The sequence below is a fragment of the Saccostrea cucullata genome, unplaced genomic scaffold (genome assembly GCF_032062105.1).
Source record: "Saccostrea cucullata isolate Sc308-1 unplaced genomic scaffold, CSIRO_AGI_Scuc_v1 ctg4965, whole genome shotgun sequence".
Taxonomy (NCBI): Eukaryota; Metazoa; Mollusca; class Bivalvia; order Ostreida; family Ostreidae; genus Saccostrea; species Saccostrea cuccullata.
This window is the reverse complement of record NW_026936478.1, coordinates 52,724-71,873: the sequence shown is the minus strand read 5'-3', so window position 1 is coordinate 71,873 and position 19,150 is coordinate 52,724. Positions and strand designations below refer to the sequence as shown.

The window sequence follows — 19,150 nt, the reverse complement described above, 5'->3', positions numbered from 1 at the left end:
TTCAATTGACAGTAAGCAGAGATGCTGAGACAGTTCAGAAGGAACAACACCAGGAGCCACAGCAGCAGCCAAGGAAACTTATATGGAAGTATTTTTGATTTTTACTTTTCTTTCCCCTTGCCCCTTCTGACTCTAACATAACTAACCATCACCTTCCCTTTCCCCCTCATTTCATCTTCCTTATTTAAGTGTTGTTGTTTTCTGTTTTTTCAACTACTTGTGTGGTAATGATTTTTTTTCTTTTGAATTTTGTTGATTTGTTGCATTGATTTGAAATTTTACTAATCTTCTGCCAGCTGTATACTTTCAGGGACTAAAATGAGGAACAACGATGGAGGAGCAAGGTCGACCAACAAAAGTTGAGGAGATGACGAGTCCATTTCCTAGCTATATACAGCAGTCAACATGACCCAAAGTGGTAAGTAACAAATTGCTTATTTAGATGAAGTTTTTTTACTTGTTTGGAAATGAGAGTGATTCTCCTTTGACGTGTCTGTTTTCTCATTTTAAGAAGAAGAAAGTTGAGGCTGACCAGGATCCTGAAGTGAGGAGCAGTCCCTCTCATATAACAGCATTCGTGAGCAGAAAGTGCGGTAAGATTCATACTTGACCTCTTTGCACCTTTTCCCACTATTTTGGCTTTTCAATTGATGTTGGCTTTGACCTCTTGACTTTCAATTGACAGTAAGCAGAGATGCTGAGACAGTTCAGAAGGAACAACACCAGGAGCCACAGCAGCAGCCAAGGAAACTTATATGGAAGTATTTTTGATTTTTACTTTTCTTTCCCCTTGCCCTTTCTGACTCTAACATAACTAACCATCACCTTCCCTTTCCCCCTCATTTCATCTTCCTTATTTAAGTGTTGTTGTTTTCTGTTTCTTCAACTACTTGTGTGGTAATGATTTTTTTTCTTTTGAATTTTGTTGATTTGTTGCATTGATTTGAAATTTTACTAATCTTCTGCCAGCTGTATACTTTCAGGGACTAAAATGAGGAACAACGATGGAGGAGCAAGGTCGACCAACAAAAGTTGAGGAGATGACGAGTCCATTTCCTAGCTATATACAGCAGTCAACATGACCCAAAGTGGTAAGTAACAAATTGCTTATTTAGATGAAGTTTTTTTACTTGTTTGGAAATGAGAGTGATTCTCCTTTGACGTGTCTGTTTTCTCATTTTAAGAAGAAGAAAGTTGAGGCTGACCAGGATCCTGAAGTGAGGAGCAGTCCCTCTCATATAACAGCATTCGTGAGCAGAAAGTGCGGTAAGATTCATACTTGATCTCTTTGCATCTTTTCCCACTATTATGGCTTTTCAATTTATGTTGACTTTGACCTCTTGACTTTCAATTGACAGTAAGCAGAGATGCTGAGACAGTTCAGAAGGAACAACACCAGGAGCCACAGCAGCAGCCAAGGAAACTTATATGGAAGTATTTTTGATTTTTACTTTTCTTTCCCCTTGCCCTTTCTGACTCTAACATAACTAACCATCACCTTCCCTTTCCCCCTCATTTCATCTTCCTTATTTAAGTGTTGTTGTTTTCTGTTTTTTCAACTACTTGTGTGGTAATGATTTTTTTTCTTTTGAATTTTGTTGATTTGTTGCATTGATTTGAAATTTTACTAATCTTCTGCCAGCTGTATACTTTCAGGGACTAAAATGAGGAACAACGATGGAGGAGCAAGGTCGACCAACAAAAGTTGAGGATGACTCCATTTCCTAGCTATATACAGCAGTCAACATGACCCAAAGTGGTAAGTAACAAATTGCTTATTTAGATGAAGTTTTTTTACTTGTTTGGAAATGAGAGTGATTCTCCTTTGACGTGTCTGTTTTCTCATTTTAAGAAGAAGAAAGTTGAAGCTGACCAGGATCCTGAAGTGAGGAGCAGTCCCTCTCCTATAAAACAGCATTCGTGAGCAGAAAGTGCGGTAAGATTCATACTTGACCTCTTTGCACCTTTTCCCACTATTTTGGCTTTTCAATTGATGTTGGCTTTGACCTCTTGACTTTCAATTGACAGTAAGCAGAGATGCTGAGACAGTTCAGAAGGAACAACACCAGGAGCCACAGCAGCAGCCAAGGAAACTTATATGGAAGTATTTTTGATTTTTACTTTTCTTTCCCCTTGCCCTTCTGACTCTAACATAACTAACCATCACCTTCCCTTTCCCCCTCATTTCATCTTCCTTATTTAAGTGTTGTTGTTTTCTGTTTTTTCAACTACTTGTGTGGTAATGATTTTTTTTCTTTTGAATTTTGTTGATTTGTTGCATTGATTTGAAATTTTACTAATCTTCTGCCAGTTGTATACTTTCAGGGACTAAAATGAGGAACAACGATGGAGGAGCAAGGTCGACCAACAAAAGTTGAGGAGATGACGAGTCCATTTCCTAGCTATATACAGCAGTCAACATGACCCAAAGTGGTAAGTAACAAATTGCTTATTTAGATGAAGTTTTTTTACTTGTTTGGAAATGAGAGTGATTCTCCTTTGACGTGTCTGTTTTCTCATTTTAAGAAGAAGAAAGTTGAGGCTGACCAGGATCCTGAAGTGAGGAGCAGTCCCTCTCATATAACAGCATTCGTGAGCAGAAAGTGCGGTAAGATTCATACTTGATCTCTTTGCATCTTTTCCCACTATTATGGCTTTTCAATTTATGTTGACTTTGACCTCTTGACTTTCAATTGACAGTAAGCAGAGATGCTGAGACAGTTCAGAAGGAACAACACCAGGAGCCACAGCAGCAGCCAAGGAAACTTATATGGAAGTATTTTTGATTTTTACTTTTCTTTCCCCTTGCCCTTTCTGACTCTAACATAACTAACCATCACCTTCCCTTTCCCCCTCATTTCATCTTCCTTATTTAAGTGTTGTTGTTTTCTGTTCCTTCAACTACTTGTGTGGTAATGATTTTTTTTCTTTTGAATTTTGTTGATTTGTTGCATTGATTTGAAATTTTACTAATCTTCTGCCAGTTGTATACTTTCAGGGACTAAAATGAGGAACAACGATGGAGGAGCAAGGTCGACCAACAAAAGTTGAGGAGATGACGAGTCCATTTCCTAGCTATATACAGCAGTCAACATGACCCAAAGTGGTAAGTAACAAATATCTTATTTAGATGAAGTTATTTTACTTGTTTGGAAATGAGAGTGATTCTCCTTTGACGTGTCTGTTTTCTCTTTTTAAGAAGGAGGAAGTTGAGGCTGAACAGGATCCTGAAGTGAGGAGCAGTCCCTCTCCTATAAAACAGCATTCGTGAGCAGAAAGTGCGGTAAGATTCATACTTGACCTCTTTGCATCTTTTACCACTATTTTGGCTTTTCAATTTATATTGACTTTGACCTCTTGACTTTCAATTGACAGTAAGCAGAGATGCTGAGACAGTTCAGAAGGAACAACACCAGGAGCCACAGCAGCAGCCAAGGAAACTTATATGGAAGTATTTTTGATTTTTACTTTTCTTTCCCCTTGCCCCTTCTGACTCTAACATAACTAAACCATCACCTTCCCTTTCCCCCTCATTTCATCTTCCTTATTTAAGTGTTGTTGTTTTCTGTTTTTTCAACTACTTGTGTGGTAATGATTTTTTTCTTTTGAATTTTGTTGATTTGTTGCATTGATTTGAAATTTTACTAATCTTCTACCAGTTGTATACTTTCAGGGACTAAAAAGAGGAACAACGATGGAGGAGCAAGGTCGACCAACAAAAGTTGAGGAGATGACGAGTCCATTTCCTAGCTATATACAGCAGTCAACATGACCCAAAGTGGTAAGTAACAAATTGCTTATTTAGATGAAGTTTTTTTACTTGTTTGGAAATGAGAGTGATTCTCCTTTGACGTGTCTGTTTTCTCATTTTAAGAAGAAGAAAGTTGAGGCTGACCAGGATCCTGAAGTGAGGAGCAGTCCCTCTCATATAACAGCATTCGTGAGCAGAAAGTGCAGATTCATACTTGACCTCTTTGCATCTTTTCCCACTATTATGGCTTTTCAATTTATGTTGACTTTGACCTCTTGACTTTCAATTGACAGTAAGCAGAGATGCTGAGACAGTTCAGAAGGAACAACACCAGGAGCCACAGCAGCAGCCAAGGAAACTTATATGGAAGTATTTTTGATTTTTACTTTTCTTTCCCCTTGCCCTTTCTGACTCTAACATAACTAACCATCACCTTCCCTTTCCCCCTCATTTCATCTTCCTTATTTAAGTGTTGTTGTTTTCTGTTTCTTCAACTACTTGTGTGGTAATGATTTTTTTTCTTTTGAATTTTGTTGATTTGTTGCATTGATTTGAAATTTTACTAATCTTCTGCCAGTTGTATACTTTCAGGGACTAAAATGAGGAACAACGATGGAGGAGCAAGGTCGACCAACAAAAGTTGAGGAGATGACGAGTCCATTTCCTAGCTATATACAGCAGTCAACATGACCCAAAGTGGTAAGTAGCAAATTGCTTATTTAGATGAAGTTTTTTTACTTGTTTGGAAATAAGAGTGATTCTCCTTTGACAGGTCTGTTTTCTCATTTTAAGAAGAAGAAAGTTGAAGCTGACCAGGATCCTGAAGTGAGGAGCAGTCGCTCTCCCATATAACAGCATTTGTGAGCAGAAAGTGCGGTAAGATTCATACTTGACCTCTTTGCATCTTTTCCCACTATTATGGCTTTTCAATTTATGTTGACTTTGACCGTAAGCAGAGATTGATTCAGAAGGAACAACACCAGGAGCCACAGCAGCAGCCAAGGAAACTTATATGGAAGTATTTTTGATTTTTACTTTTCTTGCCCTTTCTGACTTTGACCTCTTTGTGTGGTACTTTTGTTGATTTGTTGCAATTTGAAATTTTACAGTAAGCAGAACAACGATGCTGAGAAAGTTGAGGAGTTCCTAGATATACAGCAGTCAACATGACAAAGTGGTAAGTAACAAATATCTTATTTAGATGAAGTTATTTTACTTGTTTGGAAATGAGAGTGATTCTCCTTTGAGCAGCAGTGAGGCTGAAGGATTCAACTTGACCTCTCCTTAAAACAGCATTCGTATATTTACCATACTTGACCTCTTTGCATCTTTTACCACTATTTTGGCTTTTCAATTTATATTGACTTTGACCTTGACTTTCAATTGACAGTAAGCAGAGATGCTGAGACAGTTCAGAAGGAACAACACCAGGAGCCACAGCAGCAGCCAAGGAAACTTATATGGAAGTATTTTTGATTTTTACTTTTCTTTCCCCTTGCCCCTTCTGACTCTAACATAACTAAACCATCACCTTCCCTTTCCCCCTCATTTCATCTTCCTTATTTAAGTGTTGTTGTTTTCTGTTTTTTCAACTACTTGTGTGGTAATGATTTTTTTCTTTTGAATTTTGTTGATTTGTTGCATTGATTTGAAATTTTACTAATCTTCTACCAGTTGTATACTTTCAGGGACTAAAAAGAGGAACAACGATGGAGGAGCAAGGTCGACCAACAAAAGTTGAGGAGATGACGAGTCCATTTCCTAGCTATATACAGCAGTCAACATGACCCAAAGTGGTAAGTAACAAATTGCTTATTTAGATGAAGTTTTTTTACTTGTTTGGAAATGAGAGTGATTCTCTTTCGTTGTTGTTGTCGTCTTTCACTTTTCACATTTTCAATTTCCAAACTTGCCACAAAGTATCCTTGGATGAAAGGGATTCAAGTTTGTTCAAATGAAGGGCCATGCCCTCTTCCAAGGGGAGATAATTATGAACTAGTGATAAAATAATGGTATCTTTAAAAATCTTCTTCTCAAGAACCAGTGGGCCAGGAAAGATGACACTTATGTGGAAGCATCCTCATGTAGTGTAGATTGAAATTTATTCAAATCATGACGCCTTGGGGTAGGGTAGGGCCACAATGGAGTATCAAAGCTTAACATAGAAATACATAGGAAAAATCTTTTAAAATAATTTTCTCACAAACCAGTGGGCCAGGAAAAATGAAACTTATGTAGAAGCATCCTCTGGTAGTGAAGATTTCAGTTTGTTCAAATCATGACCCCTGGGGCTAGGGTTGGGCCACAAAGGGGTATCAAATTTTAACATAGGAATACCTAAAAAAAATTCTTTAAAAATCATTCTCTCAAGAACAGCAAAGCCATCATTAGTCATAGTTATATGGAAGCATCCTCTGGTAGTGATGAATTAAATTTGTTTAAGTCATAACCCCTGGGGCAAGGGTGGGGCCATTAAAGGTGATGAAACTGGGATAACATAAAAAAAAACACATTTAAATTTCTTCTTCCGAGAACAGCAAAGCTGTGATTGGTCATATTTAATATATGGAAGCATCCTCGGGTAGTGTAGATTCAAGTTTGTTCAAATCATGACCCCCGGGGTAGAGTTGGACCAAAATGGGGTATCAGAGTTTTGCATAGGAATACATGGGGAAAATTGTTAAAATTCTTCACAAAGCAATGATTAATCATCAATTTAAAGCATCATTTAGGCGGATCACAACAATAAACAACAAAGTCATAATGTGTCATATTAATTCAAAAACATTCCAAGGAAGTGTAAATTTAAGTTTGTTTAATGCAAATCCCCCCCCCCCCTCCTCCTCCCTCGAACCCACTTTTATAATATATTCAAACATTTCAATACTGAACTTACTGTATGTGTACTTATAATGGCAAGCTGCATATTTTAGCGGTTTCAGTGCAAAGAGGATGCGCTAATTCATTAATACCACTAAGAATTCCTTTATAAATAGAATATATGGCACAAATATGTGTAGGGCTAATAATTACACCAACGTACTCTATATCCATTAATTGCGCTAAATTTTGAATACCCCAAATTATGTACATGTACAGTATTTTTGTATTTACCTAGATAGTCGCTCAGGTGAGTAATGTGGCCCCTGGACCTCTTGTTTAATTATTTTGACTTATCTTTTTCCTCCTTACTCTAAAGTAACTATGCCTCCCTCTCCTCGCCCCAATATCCCACCTTATTCCTATCCCAACCTTATTGTCTTCATTTGCTTATTGATTTTCCAGCTAATAATGTTGAAAAGGATACCGGTATGTTCATATGATTTTTTTATTGTTGAATTGCATTGAATTATTGCGTATCTTCTCTCAATCATGTATTTTGAAGGACTTTGACAAGGGAAGAATGGGGATGACCAGTCTTGACCAAGAGAAGAAGAAGAGTCCATTGCCAAGCTTTGTCCAGCAGCGAATATATGATTAAGGAGTTAGTAAATAGCTTTCTTGGCAATAAAGAAATTTTCCTTATACTTGCTATTCAAGTTTGTTCAAATCATGGATCCAGGAGGATTTACTTTTGCTGCACAGCAGCAAGACTGTGTTGCCATAACACTGTGGGATCCAGAGGATTCTTGATTCAAACTATTTTTATACATGATCCCTAATTTTTACTAATTTAAAAGTTATATGGAAATCAATTTTTGTCTTAATTTGACAAGGTCAAGGTGACTGAGTGAAAAACTTTTTGCACAAAATTTTGAACATCTTGTTAATTTTCAATGCTCTACTGGTCAGAGAGCAGTGAAGAGCTATATATCAATTAGTAACGGTGACACTCTAAAGTTCGGTATCTTTTGATGCTTTTCTGTAAACAATGCACCAAATTTTCAAAATGCTACTCCTCCTACAGTTTTTTTCAAATTTATCAATATAACTTGGCACACAAGTAGATTACACTAACAATGTAATTACTCTGGTTCCGTAGTTTTTTTACTGAATTTTTATGATTTTTCGGTGTTAATGGTTACTAAAAATAGAAATTTCTTAAAATTCCGTTTTCATGCTTTGACTCCTTTCTACAGTTTTGGTTGCTTTCAATAAACTTGGCACACAAAGTAAACTATACTAATCCGATGTCATGTCAATTCTGTGCATCTTAATATTTTGATGATGGCAAGAATCATTTCTCTCTTTATTGCTGTTTTAAAGTTTTAAGTCCCAACTGCTACTTTTCTCTTCCTTTGTTTTAAATAATGACCAGTAGAGTGTATTAATTGACAAAGGAATAAATTCAGGCATGTGATATATAAAGGTATTTAAATGAATAAACATATCTCTTAAGGAATAGATACTCGTTATCACGGGAACAATTTCGTTTTTATTTTACATCGGGTTGTCCAGGCATATTTAAAACAAGTGTATGTATGTTAACGCATTCAAAACGCTAAAACATTGATCTGGAACTTCACCTCTGATGATTTTAATTTTTACGGACATGCTCAATTCCTAAAAATATAACGTGTAAAAAAATAAAATCACCCTATTTCAACAGAAATTCGTAAAAATTTACAGCAGTAAAAATTACGATACGTTTATACATCATGATCCCTTTGGACTAGGTTTAGTAAAAATATGGAGAGAAAAAATTTCTTCTGATCACAAGGTCAAGGTGACTTTGTGCACAAGGTCCTCTTGTTCAATTTTAATGATCTTTGGATTTTCTTTGTCCACAGGCAGGAGACTGACCTCAATCGGTCAACAAGACTGTGGAGATGAAGGATTAACTACTGTCTAACCTAAATTGATGGTAAGACAGTTGTCAAGCTTCATGAAACTCCTTCTAATCTGTGAAAATGTTACCATTATTGCAGTTATTAAAATTTTATTAATATTTTTTGTTGATCCCTCATTATTTTGTTTCTTTACATATGTTTCTATGATAGCCGACAAATATGCCTCAATAATAGTGCAGAGAGTAAGGTTTGGACTGCAACCTGATGTAGTCTGATTTAAAAAAAACATAGAGTCAGGACAAGGAGGAACCATTTACACCTTTTGCTTCAAATTGAACAAATTAGATAAATTAATCCACAGAATTCAATGGACAGTGCTGAGTACATTGTTATCTACAAAGTGATGGACACACTAAATAATAAACCAATGGAATTCAGTGGATGGTCTGTTGTTATCTACAAAGTGAAAGACACACTAAATAGCTTAACTCACAGAATTCAGTGGACCATGCTGAGTATGTTGTTATCTACAAAGTGCTGGACACACTAAATAACTCAACTCACAGAATTCAGTGGACATACTGAGTATATTGTTATCTACAAAGTGATGGACAAACTAAATAAGTCAAATTACAGGATTCACTAAATAGCATAACTCACAAAATTCAATGGACATGCAGTGCTGAGTACATTGTAACAACAAAGTGATGAACACACTAAATAACTCAACTGATAGATTTCAGTGCACTGTGCTGAGTAACTCTTATCAACAAAGGGATGGACTGACAGGACACACTAAACAGCTTAACTCACAGAAATCAATGGACCATGCTGTGTACATTCCTATAACAAAATGATGGACACATTTAATAGCTTAACTTACAGGATTCAGTGGACCCTGCTGTGTACATAACTCACAAAGGATAACTCATGTCCTCAACAGCACATGACTCAAAGTTTACTCCATTAAATCTGTATTAAGGGATGTAAGTGATTTTGATTTAAGTGGAGAAAGCTCAGAATGCTACTACACTATTGTTCATCTTTTCAATTACACCAAGTTATTTTTTCTGTCATGCAATGAAAGTTGTTGATTTTACTCTGCCTCAGTAATTAAAGAATTGGGGACATATTTCAATTTAGGAATCACACTGTTTGTTCATGTAATTTTGTCCAGGCTCTTTGATTTGGGGAAACTTTGGAAACTCATACTCATTACAGGCCTTGCTTATAATGACCCACCAGTGAGTCCTGATCTTGATACAAGCTAGATCATTCCTTCAAGGTCACAGGCCAAAAAAGTATTAAATTTTTGTTCAGTTCATAGCTTTGTGAAAGAGAATCACTAGAAGCTCAAACTTGATACAGTGATTGCTGATGACCCAAAAGTGTGTCATGATCTTATCCAAAGTCATTCCATTTACCATGGTAGTTCAAGGTTACTAACAGAAAAAGTATGATATTCTTGTCCATGTTATAATTTGACTTTGTTATGGAGATTCAAGGGAAGCTCATACTTGATATAGAGATTGTGTGTGATCAAAGAATGTGTCTTGACCTTTATCCAAGGTCACATTGGTAAATTCAACGTCATTGGTAGAAAAATTTTAACATTTCCTCAGATAAAAGTTTTTAATGAAGAGGAATTGGTACAGATATATGAAAGTTCTGACTTTAATTCAATGTCATTGTAGCAAGTTCAAAGTTGCTGGCAGAAAAGTGTAAAAAAAAAAAATTCTAGGTTAACTTCATAATGGAGAATTACTTAGAGTTCCTACTTGAAACAAATGTTGCTACTGTCCTTTTGATTTAGGTCCTTGTCTTCAGATCATTGCAACAAATTCAAGGTGAACAGCAGAAAAAGCATAAATTTCTTGTTCAGACTCTAACTTTGTAATGGAGAAACATTGGAAGCTGGTACAGGGATTGTTCATGAACATAAGGTGTGTCATGACCTTGATTCGAGGTCATTTTTAGCAAGTTTAAGGTTGCTGGTATAAAAAGTATTAAATTCATAACAAGTCTTTATTATATTTTATGGAGAAATGGTGCATGTCCACATTTCACTTAACGATTACTAAATTCGGACAACTTGTATTTGTCTTCACTGCATATTACGTTCGTAACAGAGATAATCATTATTATTTAAGAACTATCAATTTAAAAGATAGTAGGATGAATTTACAAGAATAAAGCAAAATTAACATTGAAGTGGGGACAAAATGAAGAATGATAAAAGTTCAAAGTGAAATGTAATAAAGACGATTATGAAAACAATAGAGTGGCATATAGTTACAATAATAAAAAGAACTAGAGCAAAGCTAACTTTGTAATGGAGAAACACAGGGATTGTTCATGAACCTAAGGTGTGTCGTGACCTTGATTCGAGGTCATTTTTAGCAAGTTTAAGGTTATGGTATAAAAAATATTAAATTCATAACAAGTCCTTATTCTCTGATGGAGAAATGGTGCATGTCCACATTTCACTTAACGATTACTAAATTCGGACAACTTGTATTTGTCTTCACTGCATATTACGTTCGTAATAGAGATAATCATTATTATTTAAGAACTATCAATTTAAAAGATAGTAGGATGAATTTACAAGAATTAAGTAACATTGAAGTGGGGACAAAATGAAGAATGATAAAAGTTCAAAGTGAAATGTAATAAAGACGATTATGAAAACAATAGAGTGGCATATAGTTACAATAATAAAAAGAACTAGAGCAAAGCTCGTTGCAAAGCAACGAGTGGGTCTTCTTCTTAGCGACGAGCAAAAGGTGAAATGTTTCAATTGTCAACTTTGCTACCATTCTTTCTTTCTTTGACTCAAATAGCAAAAACCTTTTCTTAAAGTCTGAATCTGGAGTGAGCACGAGGATAAATAATCCAATGGTAATCTCTCCAACAGCATTGAAACTGTACCCACAAAACTTATTCTCCCTCATATTGTGACTTTGATTTGTAGACATATATCATCTTTGATACAATCATGTTAGTGAAGTGTAGTATACTAAAGAAATATCAGTGTTTTGATACATGGCCATATTAAAATTTACTTTATAAACACATTTACACAAAATAATTATATTAGATAGTGAGTAAACCTAATGTGTTACTGATGAACTACCTTCATTTTTTGTCAATCAGTAAGAAGACCACTACTTTTACAAGAAATACATACGAATGTTTTGTGTATGTCTCTAATGCCCTGTTCACACGACAAGTTTAATGCCCTGTTCACACGGAGATTTTAATTCGCAGTAAATTAATGCGAAGTAAACTAATGCGAATCAAATTAATGCGAATTAAATTGCGTTCACACGACAGCTAAAGCGAAGTAAACTAATGCGAATTTTATGCCCTGTTCACACGGAGAGTTTAATTCGAATTAAACGTAAAGTTACTGCGAATTAGCTTCGCTTAGCATTCACACGGAGGATTTAATGCGAATTAGTTAGAATACATGACGTGATTTACAAATGACGTCATAACAGACTTACTGACGCCTGACTGTAGAAGAAATTTTTTTTAAAATTCGCATTAGTTTACTTCGCTTTAGCTGTCGTGTGAACGCAATTTAATTCGCATTAATTTGATTCGCATTAGTTTACTAGTGATTAACACATTTTTTCATAGTTTTTCACTCAAAAAAAAGTACTTAAAGCCAACCACCGACATGATGTATTTGACTTAATTGTGCCATTACGCATGCCCCAAAATTTAATTCGAATTAGCTTCGCGCATTCACACGGAGATAATGCGAAGTAATTTAATGCGCAGTAAACTAATTCGAATTAAACTAATTCGCATTAAATTCTCCGTGTGAACGCTAAGCGAAGCTAATTCGCAGTAAACTTACGTTTAATTCGAATTAAACTCTCCGTGTGAACAGGGCATTAGTGATTAACACATTTTTTCTTAGTTTTTCACTCAAAAATAGCACAAGTACGTAAAGCTGACCACCGACATGACGCATTTGACTTAATTTTGCCATTACGCATGCCCCAAAATTTAATTCGAATTAGCTTCGCTTAGCGTTCACACGGAGCTAATGCGAAGTAATTTAATGCGCAGTAAACTAATGCGAAGTAAACTAATTCGCATTAAATTCTCCGTGTGAACGCTAAGCGAAGCTAATTCGCAGTAAACTTACGTTTAATTCGAATTAAACTCTCCGTGTGAATAGGGCGTAAGAGTAATATATGACAAGTGTCTCAAATGGCCCCTTAAAAAGAATATCTGAATTTACTTTGTATATAGCTTTAATTTGTACAGTTATAAATGCGACCTTAATTGGTTATTTTCAATTTGATCAAAATGCCGTTATTCTAGAAATTTGACATCATAAAAGCCATTTTAGCATATTTTGTATAAAACTGCTTATTTTCAAGCAGTTTTTCTTCCAGAAAATATAGAGCGCAGCGTAGAAGAAACTTCATATTTTTACCAAAGATGTATCTATCCAGTACTAATACTAGTGACAGAAAAATTATGAATGTTCTAGGCTGCGCTCTATGTCATGTCATCGGTCACGTATATTTTAAAGAATTTTTCATTAAAACAACTTTCAAAAAAACTTATCTAGTTAGAAACAGAGGGTAGACTTTACTTTACCGGTCCCCAGATCCGCAAGATCCTCGCGCTCATTGGACTATGACGTAACAACTACGTCACTCAACCGAAATGGGATAAATTTGCACACTATTCGACTGATTAGGGTTAGTCTTGCACCCACCTGAGAGATTAGGGTTAGTCCTTGCACTAGTATTCGACTGATTTTGGTTAGTCTCGCGTCCATCCGAGAGATTAGGGTTAGTCCTCGCACATTATTCGACTGATTAGGGTTAGTTTAGCATCTGCCCGGGAGATTTCGTCTGAACGTCTTAGTCCTTGCATACCATCCGATGGATTAGGGTTAGTGAATCGTTCTTTTAGTTAAGTTAAGAAATTCAGTCGTTTCTGTAATTTTTCCAAGATCATAATTCAGATTCATAGGCATTTCCTTCGTTTGTTTACATGGAAGATTGGCTAAGTCCGAAAGAAATGCATGCACGTGCGCTTCGCTCTGAAAACAAAAATCTCAATATCTTGTTCGTTTTTTGACGAAATACTTTGAAATTTAAAACATAGTCATGCATTAAAATATCCTACGATATGATATAAAATAATTTTCATGAAATCACGCGCATGCACGTGCGCTGCAATCTGATTGGCTAAAACTTTAAATGCCTATAAATCCCTTTGTTTTCAGCCAAACAGGATGTTATGTAGATTTGCGTGCAATACGTAAAATTACAAAAACCCAATTTAGCGTATTTTCGAATACTTTTTGATTAAATGCCGAGATGTTAAGTACATTATAATAAATTAATAGTGTAGATACAATTATATGGTCATTCCGCATATGCATGCAAGTGTGCGCACGTGCAATCTAAAAATTTTGTTTATACTTGGTATACTTTAGGAAAAACGCGCACACCAAAATGAAGTTGGGGAGCGTTTGGGTACATGCACTAGTTATTATTATTATTATTTTTCTTCTTCTTCTTCTTCCTGGTTTTTTTGTCCGGTAATGATCTCGTAAACTATACATCCGAGAAATGTTTTTAAATTCCAAAAAGCGTGCACGTGCAACATGTGTAATGACCGATTTAATTGATATACGCGTAACTTTTTAAATTTTTGATGAAATGCTTTGAAACTTATAATATAAGGATATATTAGTAGCATAGACAATATGACATGGTCAAAATAGCAAGATCTCACGCGCATGCACGTGCGCTTTGCTCTGATTGGCTGAAACTAAAGTCTCAATATCTTTCTTGTTTATTGACGAAATCCTTTGAAATTTTGAAAATAGCCATGCATTAGGATATCCTACAACATGATATATGCAATTATTTTTGCGCTGCACATTTGTGATTTTCAACCAAACAGGATGGGATTTGGAACATTTATATATGCACCATGCACATGCATACACGTGCATGTACGTGCACTGCAATCTGATTGGCTGAAACTTTAAACAGCTATAACTCCCTTGTGAAATGCATTATTTTTCAAACCCAACGAATGTATCTTTTTAATACTTTTGGATTAAATATATATTAAGTATATTCAAGATGATATGGACATTACGCACATGCACGTGCAATGCTAAAATTTGATGAACTTTGTACACTTCTTGGTAAACGTGACGAGTTTGTCTTACTGAATATGGCACCAAAAGGGAGTTTACGTCGACAATTAGCACTAGTTTACTCCATACGCACATCTATGACCTCTTGAGAATTTACCCGTTTATCCATACGTCCTGGTATCTATACAGTTATATTTACATTCAGTGTAATTTTCTTTATGAAATCCATTAGAAATCCATGACGTTCAAATCTCTATAACACACGCGAAACCTTGTCACCGCGCGTTAGAATACACAGTAGGAACTATATGCATTTTCAATACTTTATGATCACCAAAATGTACAGTGTTTGACATAAATTAATAAAAAAAAAATTTAACCCTGTTGAATTAACGAAAAAATACAACAAATGCTAACGCGCGGTATTCCATTTGTCGGCACGGCCAGGTGTGTTATAGGACCAAAGACATTCCAAAATATGAATTCAATGCAATATGTAGCTTATAAAAAGGTTAATAAAGAAAAGGGACGTGAAGTGAATTTTTATATTTTTCAAATGTAAGTGTTTTGTTATTCTACAAATATGATTATTTGCATTTTGTCTTCATTTAAATAGAAAAATATATAGAAGTGGGGGGGGGGGGGGTTTACTGATTATCAGCATGCATTAAGGTAGAGATTGATAGCTTGTCAACAAAAAAACTACCCATTGAATTTTTCTGAATTTTTTATATGTTTGTGTTGAGTCCTTGTTCTAAATCATATCAAAAATTCAAGGCAGGTCATCAGGCTAGTTTTAGAGAAATTTGACATTTTTAATATAGCCTTCATCAACCACCGAAGAGCTGAAAAAGCAGGATAAAATAATATAATAATATGATATGAAAAGGGATGTAAATCTTTTATTGCTATATCAATTATCATTTGTCATATATGAATTCAAACATCTGTCTGTATGGATTAATATTTGACATCAATCTTAAATTTATCAAGCATTGTAAGCAAAAAACAGAATTACATTTACCAACATGCATGGTCAAATTAGGTTTAAATATTGCCTATTCATTGCACAAAGTCTCATACTTCTGCTTCCACTGTGAAAAAATTACCCATCAAATTTCTTTTTTTATTACATATTACAGTTAGCCTATAAGTGTCTTAAATTTTAGAAAAAAAATCATACTACATAATGGGGTTTAAATTCAACCTGGAACAAGATTATTATCTTACACCCTACCCTACCCCCTTCCTTTAGAAGGATGCAATTTTGAAGAATATGGTGACTAAGAGAGATTATCAAGAATTTATCAAAATATTTCACAGAAAATGAGTAAATTCTTTGTAATATTCTTCTAAATTACATTTTGTATCACAAAAACAATTTATACATGTACACCTAGACACATGTTGCTCTGGTTGACCTTTTTGCACTTATATTAAACAAGAGGCCCAAGGGCCTTGAATCGCTCTTCTGATAAATTGTACAATCTATCACTTCTATTTGAAGCCTCCAACTCTATTAGAATCATAAGACCCAAAATGCATCAACTTACAAAGTTTGATAATATTTAGCCAATTAAGACTGAAGATATTATAATATAATTATAAAATACCATAAGTAGGTCACAGTGACCTACCTTTTGATTGAAATTTTCTGAGGACTCAAGATACATCAATTGACAAAGACTAATGATTCTAATTAAATAAGTACCTGAGATATTCAAAAGTAGGTCACCATGACCTACTTTTTGGTCAACATTCTCTGAAAACCCAAGATGCATCATCAAAAACCCATAATGCCTAAATTGACAAAATTTGATGATTCTAAGCCAATAAGTACCTGAGATATTCAAAATTAGGTCACTGTGACTTACTTCTTGTTGGACATTCAATGAAACCCTAAGATGCCTCAACTGACAAAGTTTGATAATTCCGAGCCAATAGGTACCAGATATAATTAAATATAGCCATAAAATGTCAAAAGTAGGTCACTGTGACCTATTTTTTGGTCGACGTTCTCCGAAAACTCAAGGTGCCTCAACTGACAAAGTTTGATGATTCTTAGCCAATAAGTGCCAGAGATACTTAATTATAGCCATAAAATGTCAAAAGTAGGTCACTGTGACCTACTTTTTGGTCAACGTTCTCCGAAAACCCAAGATGCATCAACTCACAAAGTTTGATGATTTTAGGTCAATAAGTACCAGAGATACTTAAATAAAGCCATAAAATGTCAAAAGTAGGTCACCGTGACCTACTTTTTGGTCGTCACTCTTCGAAAATCAAATATGCATGGACTCACAAAGTTTGATAATTCTAAGCCAATAAATACCTAAGATACTTAAATATAGCCATTAAATGTCGAAAGTAAGTCATTGTGACCTACATTTTGGTCGAGATTTTTCAAAGACCCAAGATGCATCTACTGACCAAGTTTGATGATCGTAGGTCTGAAGGTAATCAAAATATGCGTTTTAAACAATTTGAAAACAAATGTCGGCAAAATTCAAAAAGTAGGTCACAGTGACCTACTTTTTCATAAATATGTTTCAAGACCCCAAGATGCATCAAAGTACAAGATTTGATGATTCTAAACCTCTCAGTGTCTGAAATAATGAGATTTAATGTTTTTAAAAGGATAAGTCATAAAGTTCAAAAAGTAGGTCACGGTGACCTACTTTTAAGTTGACATTGTTTGAGGACCCAAGATGCATCAACTGACAAAGTTTGATGATCATAAGCCTTAAAGTGTCCAAAATATGCCTTCAAACCAATTTGAAAACAAATCCCCGCAAAATTTAAAAAGTAGGTCACCGTGACCTACTTTTGAGTTAACATGATGTGAAGTCGTAAGATGCATCAACTTACAAGAATTGATGATCCTAGTCCTTGCAATAAGCAAAATATACACGTTTTTATTAATTGTAAATTTAGGTCAACTTTGATGTGACCTTGAGACCACGCCCTTTGCCCCAGGGTAATTCCCCGTGCAAATTTTAATCTTCGACATATCCTGATAATTGTATGTAAGTTTGGTGAAAATCTGCCTGGTGGTTATGGAGAAGAAGATTTTTTAGCAACCAGTACTTTTGGTTTTGTTTTCCTGATTATCTCCCCTTGTTTAAGGGTCCCAACCCTTATTTTAGTATAAATGGTAGCCCTTGGGCCAAGGATACCCTGTGACAAATTTGGTACTGATTGGCCAAGGGGTTCTTGAGTTATGGCCCATATTCTAAAAAGTTTACGCACACCGCACAAATGGCCATAGCATTAGCTCTTTGAGCCTTTGGCTCAGAAGAGCTAAAAAGAAAAGAAGTTTTCCTTATATCGTTCAAATCGACTTTGATAGATAGAATTAATCAAAATATTTCAAAGAAAACGAGTAAAATTCCAAGTAATATTCTTCTAAATTACATTCTATATCACAGAAAACAATTTATACATGTACATCTGGACACAGTTTGCCCTGGTTGACCTTTTTGCACTTATATTAAAAAAGATAAAACCTTTCCTTTACATCGTTCAAATTGACTTTGTAAATTTATTATACATATGATTCTTGGATGACTTATCAATGACAATATCTTTTGACCAATTCTGTGCATATAAAGTAAACTGGTTTTATTATCTTTCTTTGACAACAATAGAATGATTAATTTCACTTTTCTTTTAACAATTCCTTTTTTATTCCAAATACGTGTACAACATAAATAAGAAAACCCAGTGATTATGAAGTTTTGAACACAGAATCAATCCACGGCATGTTATCCTTGTTTTAAAAATATTCAGATAAAAATGTGTTATGTATTACACTGTTAAATGAAGACTGCCTGGTCATCAGTTGTAAAATATTAATACACTTAAGCATGGTAAAAAAATGCTAAATACATGGTAAAAAGTGCGGGAAAATTGGGTGATTTGGTTATCATTACATACATACAAAAACAGTGTAATAATTTACAAAAAAAACATACAATGTTTTAGAGGTAATAAATTGTAACTTTAAAGTATAGATTTTGCAAACAGATTCATAAAAGTTAGAGGAATCCCACCATAAACTGTATGTGATATTGTACAATTTTTTAACTCATGATGTAGTTCAACAAAATAAAGTGAATACATTCAGTACATGTACGGTAATAGGATAAACTTGCTATTTTGCTTTTTGTCTTATTCGCTAACAAAGATCAATGTAAACATGTATGCATTTCTAATTGCCATCGTATGCAGCCAGTTGCGTCATGTTCAAGGATCCTGACAATTCCGTTGTTTTTATGTCAATACAACAAAGGTGTTCTTTCACAAGGATTTGCAGTAAGTAAAATTCACTCTGTATATTCAGATTTTGAAGCACGTCTTATGGTGTGATATGTCCGTTCCTCTTTACCGTCTCCTTCTGGTAGTTCTTTTTCTGAAAATAACAAAATATTTTAATACAATAAGAATGAAAATACATGTTTTACTTCTTCCTTACACTGCAAAGATAGTCATCACTGCGGCTCGGACAAGTGTCTCGTGGTATTA

The 19,150-nt window shown here is 34.9% G+C and overlaps 2 long non-coding RNA genes across 10 annotated transcripts; both read left to right on the top strand.

The window, feature by feature from the left end:
- Positions 1-17: 17 nt before the first annotated feature.
- Positions 18-3,955, top strand: LOC134245689 (uncharacterized). 9 transcript variants are annotated; one of them, XR_009987495.1, is made up of 10 exons: positions 18-418; positions 512-593; positions 686-1,091; positions 1,853-1,936; positions 2,029-2,433; positions 2,527-2,608; positions 2,701-3,106; positions 3,210-3,283; positions 3,376-3,781; positions 3,875-3,955. It is a non-coding gene; the product is annotated as an uncharacterized LOC134245689 (long non-coding RNA). The 9 variants fall into 9 exon arrangements; XR_009987502.1 differs by having other exon boundaries at positions 522-593; positions 3,878-3,948; XR_009987500.1 differs by having other exon boundaries at positions 515-593; positions 3,878-3,948.
- Positions 3,956-4,049: 94 nt separating this feature from the next.
- On the top strand, positions 4,050-5,574 carry LOC134245686 (uncharacterized). The gene is made up of 3 exons (XR_009987493.1): positions 4,050-4,450; positions 4,544-4,627; positions 5,142-5,574. It is a non-coding gene; the product is annotated as an uncharacterized LOC134245686 (long non-coding RNA).
- Positions 5,575-19,150: the final 13,576 nt, after the last annotated feature.